This window comes from Lathyrus oleraceus, chromosome 5 (genome assembly GCF_024323335.1).
Source record: "Lathyrus oleraceus cultivar Zhongwan6 chromosome 5, CAAS_Psat_ZW6_1.0, whole genome shotgun sequence".
In the NCBI taxonomy this organism is placed as follows: domain Eukaryota; kingdom Viridiplantae; phylum Streptophyta; class Magnoliopsida; order Fabales; family Fabaceae; genus Lathyrus; species Lathyrus oleraceus.
The window spans coordinates 346,886,364-346,891,406 of NC_066583.1; the positions used below are offsets into that span (position 1 = coordinate 346,886,364).

The window sequence follows — 5,043 nt, forward strand, 5'->3', positions numbered from 1 at the left end:
GAATTCTTCAGTCCCGTTCCTTCTCCACTGCTTAAGGCTCGTGTCGTACAACTTGAACCATGATTGATAAGTTGTTGATGTAGTCTTTTGCTTGTTACATGATATTTTGTGAAGATAGAGAGACTTACCAATCGTATGATTTGAATTGTGCTAACATCTATGAATAAAGGTGAATACGATGAGCAACTGGGTCATTCGTCTTATACCCAAAGATATTTAGAATGGGGGTAGGAATTCTCCAATCTCCTTCCTTCTCTATTACTTAAGACTCATGCCACACAATTATAGCTTTGATTTAACAATACTCTTGAAGATGACACCTTTGATGTACTTTGTATTATCCATTGCTTTGTATGACTGAGGATGGCTTGATTGGGAGTCTGACTTGAGGCTTCGATCTCCACAAATTACAGGAAAAGTCTTATCAAGTGACCAAGGGTCTTTTGGTCACTCCAATTAGACTGTGAGATTTTACAAGATCAAAGGATTTAGTTGATCAAAATTGCTTTTGATCAACTTGAATCGAGGGTTTTAATTAGTTTGAAAATTATGATTAATCCTAATCTAATGGTTAGAATCTATTACAAATTATTCTAAGAGATTATGCAATTGTTGAAACTTGATTTAAAACTAATTAAAGTTCTAAATTTAGATTAATTCTAAGGGGACATGCATTTACATGGCTAAAAATAACAAAAGAAACCCATAAGGGTAAAATGGTCATATCACAAAATATTGATACTAAATTTCTAACCAAGCAAAATCAATTAAAAATCTAAATCTAAGTCCTAAACAAACTTGATTAAATCTAATTCTAAAGGATCTAACTAAACCTAATCAATTTTAACCTAATTAAACTAATGGATTAATATTTCTAAAAAATCTAATATAATTCTAATCATTTCCAATAACCCTAATTAAATTCTAATTAACCTAATATTCTAATATCTATTATTTCTAATTAATTAATCAAAATAAAAAACTAACCAAACCAAAAGTTAAAACTAAATAAAATCAAGCTAAAACTAAAAGGGGGTGCAATTCTGGATTGGAGTGTGAGAAGAAAACAACATGGGCTTTAAGAGAGGAGTCCAATAGAATTTTTGGCACGCGAACAAAAACAAACAATGGGCCAAAGGGCCAAGGCCCGGAATTCAACTTCTGCCCAAGGGGAGGTGAGAATTGAAAAGTAGGATAGGAATGGAGATATGGGTTTGGCCAACGGTTTAGGCCCAACAATCAGGGTCAAAAACATTTGAAAAAGTCAAACACGCCCTTTCTTCTAAATGCCTCACTGGAAACGCCACATGCCACCGCACCAGAAGTCACTTCGACGGCCGTGGCCACCAAAATGTAAACCGGAGCTATCAAAACGATCCTCTCCTCATACTCTACCCAAATCCCTGATCAATTTCATGGAATCGAAACTCCACTCCACTAACCGAATCTCTCAACTCTAAGAACCCTAAAGTGGAATCTTCAAATTAAACTCTAACCTTAGTGACTCAAAGCCTCTAGGATGAGGGCTTTGAATCCTCTCATCACTCTCTACATATTGGTAACCAAGAATTGAAGCAATGCGAAGGTTTCAGAATTACCTTGTCGGAGAAGAGGAATCCGAGGACATCGACGATGAGCTTCCAGGTAAATGGTCCTAAATATTTCTCTTTAGCTTTCAAATTATCCTCCTTCTTATTTTTCTTCTGAACCCGAGAGTGGTAAACTGAGAGAGTTTTTGTACTGGATTGGAGAGGCTTAGCACAAATTGTATTGAAGCTCTGATATTGAGCTTCAATGACTTCTGGATGGTGCGTGTAATGAGGTTTTAGAATAAGAAAGAAATCATAGAGTGCAAGGATTTGAGATTCGATCCAAAAGGTGATCATAATGGTGATGGAGAATGACATATATAGGAGTTAGGATTGGAAATTGTTTAGCTTAGGAGTTAGTTATTGTTAGGTTTGGGATTTTCTTGGGAGTTAGTTGTGATGATCTCAGTGAGTTCAACCTATTAACTTACTGAGTTGGTAGTTAGTTGGTTGGATTAGTTAGTTAATTGGTTAGGATGAATGAATGTAGAGTTGGTTACAAGTTTAAGCTAGTTCTTTTGACTGGTTAATGCAGGTTGGACTTTAAGTGGAATTGGTCTTAAAGCTTGAGTGAGGACCTGCTGAATAGGTTCCCTCTTTAATACCAACTTGGTTAGTGAATTAGATTTTTGTGAATGAGTTTGGGATATGCTATATGTGTTCACCCAACTAGGTTGATTAAATGATGATTAATGAATTGTTTGCTTCATTGGCTGCTCATATGCAATGTTGTTCTTTGATGTTAGGTTGTGACTGTTGTGCACTGCTGGTTAGAGTATAGTTCAGGGTGGTCCTTGTTTGGCAATAATGCAGATATGAATCATCGCTTTTGTTGGCAGGATGTTATGATGTATTGCAGGTCATGTTAGATGCAGGTATGCAAATGGTTTTGCCTTGGCCTGCCTAGGTCTGAAGGTTGCACAACTGGTTGGTTCCTTTTTGGGCATTGGTTAGGTAAGGTTTTCTATAAGTAAGGTGTTTTCCTTGTGATGCTAATGGTATGTTGTGCTGCATTCTTTGGTTATGCTTGAAATTGCTTGATCCTGAAATGGTGTGTTTGCTCTAAATACTTGCCATTTATTGATGCAGGTATGAACTTGGTCAACTACTATTAAATTAGGCTGGTGTACACATCTTTCTTGGCTTGGCATGCTAGTTCTGCAATTGGTTTTGCAGGAAGCTTAGTTCTAGATGCACTATTGCAGTGGTATTTTTATGTTTTTACCATGGGCTCTGATGTTCAGCTATGAGGTTAGAGTGTGTATTGGTTGACACTGATTTGCACTACTACTACTGGTTGGATACACTGTTGGAACAGGGCTGCATGTTTGCTATTTTAATGTGGTGCAAAATAAGGAACAGGGCTACAAGCTGACTTGGGCTTGTTTGTATTTTCCTGCAGAATTATGTGAATGATATGTAGCCTTGATGTTGCTATGGTTGAATTGATGTTGCAACTAGATTTATGTGTGCCTAAGTTTGCTTTACAACAGGGTGTGTATTGCAAGGCTTATTTGGTTCTACAGGTGTGTGCTTTGATAGCATGTTCATGTTGCATTAACATGGTTTGTGACTTGGTTCCATGATGCAGGCTTATGGCTAGCTGGGTGCAGAATTTGCAGGTCTGCAAGCTCATTGTCTTGATGCTGACTGCACGCTTGTACTTGGCACAATATTGTTATAGTATTGGTAATGGTCTTATGGTTCGTAGCAGTTTTGATATTGGTTACTGCACAATTCTAGGCCATCTGCTTGCGTTTCACCTTGACCTGGTTTATCTTGCAGCATGTTCTGGTTTGGGTGAAGCAATATATGCATTTGGCCTCGAAAGGTTGTAGGATGCTACTTGCTTTTGGTTTGGCGTGCTTCAGGTTTGCAGGTAGGTTCACATGCATGATGGTTGCAACTGGTAAGTTGAACTATTTTTTCTAGTTTCATTGTTCAGCAACAAGTTGTATGAGTTGTGGCAAGGTTTTTCTTTATTGGCTGGCAGTTTCATATGGCATTGCTTCACATGGTTCATGGTTGTGTTTGGACTTGTAAAATTGCCTTTGTTTGAATGCTTGAAGATATCATGGCTTAGGTTGGTTCGAAATACCATAGTATAATGCTTAGCCTCAATGATTATATGCAATGGCCTAGGTTATGTTTGAAATGGTCATGACTTGTTTTTTTGTATGACTTGGTTGCTTTTGTAGGCATGCATGAACATGAACATGGTTGGCCAAAGATAACTTACATATGAAGAAATCATGATGGAAGCAAGCAAACATGAACAATGGAATAATGGATTAGCGTTTAGGATGAGAATCTAGGGTTTGAAAGATTAGGTTGACTTTGGTCAAAGTTGACCAAAAAGTCAATTGTTGACCAAAAAGTCAATTGTTGACCAAAGTCAACATTTGGTCATACTTTGTTTCTTCCCTATTTTTCTCATGTAATGGACACTTGTATGATTATATAATGAATGTGATTGATATTTTGGATGAAATGGATTGGATGATCTTGTATCGAATGAATCTTATGTATGAACATGTTTGAAACAAACTTGACATGGACGTGACTTAAGTATGAATGGAACCAAACTTGACAAGAAATTAACTATGTGTGACAATGGATTATCAAAGCTTAAGAAATAAACCATAGCTTGCAAAGGAATAGAATTAATGCTAGGCTCTATGAATGGAAAAAGGCTAAGCAAGGCATGAGGGTGACCAGATGGCACGACAACAAATAAAGTGATCATTGACCAGATGGAAAAAGGCTAAGCAAGGCATGAGGGTGACTAGATGAAATGGAATGGATGGAGAAAGGAATGGGGTCTATAGGACCAAAGGTTTGAGGTAAGACCAATGGCTTTAAGCCTAAATGAATGAACTAAGAACAAGGGAACAATGCTCAAGCAAAGGTACCAAACATTCAAAGGGTGAAAAGTGGATGAAATTAGGGTTTGGAGCTCACCAAATGGAAAGTCAAGCCACAAATACCATTAAGACCATACCCTCATTGGTTAGGGTTTCTATGAGGCCTACCACTCACACAAGCCCTTTGAATCAATCCAGATGCACCACAAACAAGTATTCCAATGTATGAGCATTCATTAGGGTTTTGATAGCCAAGACAAAGCCCATAGAAGCTCCATAAGATCCATCATCATATCATAAATAATTAGGGTTTGGAACCCTTGAGGAATGCTTTGATGGCACCTTGTTAAGTCCATGTCTCCAAAATTAGGCCGTTAAGGTTTCACATACCCTGTGCTTTGATGGATAGTCAAACCATACTTTTGAAGTTTGATCCACACACAAACCCTAGCTTCACAAGCCAAGAGTTTTGAATCTATAGTGATCCACTAATGGATGAATGATGCATAAGAATGAGTTATGAGTGTATGCAAATGATCCCCAAGTCAAGTGGTTGGATGAGAAGATGAAAAAAATGGAGGGCAAATTTT

The 5,043-nt window shown here is 37.5% G+C and overlaps 1 long non-coding RNA gene across 3 annotated transcripts; it reads left to right on the forward strand.

The window, feature by feature from the left end:
• The first annotated feature begins 1,278 nt into the window (after positions 1–1,278).
• On the forward strand, positions 1,279–4,066 carry LOC127084569 (uncharacterized). 3 transcript variants are annotated; one of them, XR_007788750.1, is made up of 4 exons: positions 1,279–1,644; positions 2,125–2,201; positions 2,336–3,083; positions 3,181–4,066. It is a non-coding gene; the product is annotated as an uncharacterized LOC127084569 (long non-coding RNA). The 3 variants fall into 3 exon arrangements; XR_007788749.1 differs by lacking the exon at positions 1,279–1,644 and having other exon boundaries at positions 1,663–3,083; positions 3,181–3,292; positions 3,375–4,066; XR_007788751.1 differs by lacking the exon at positions 1,279–1,644 and having other exon boundaries at positions 1,663–2,915; positions 2,992–3,083.
• Positions 4,067–5,043: the final 977 nt, after the last annotated feature.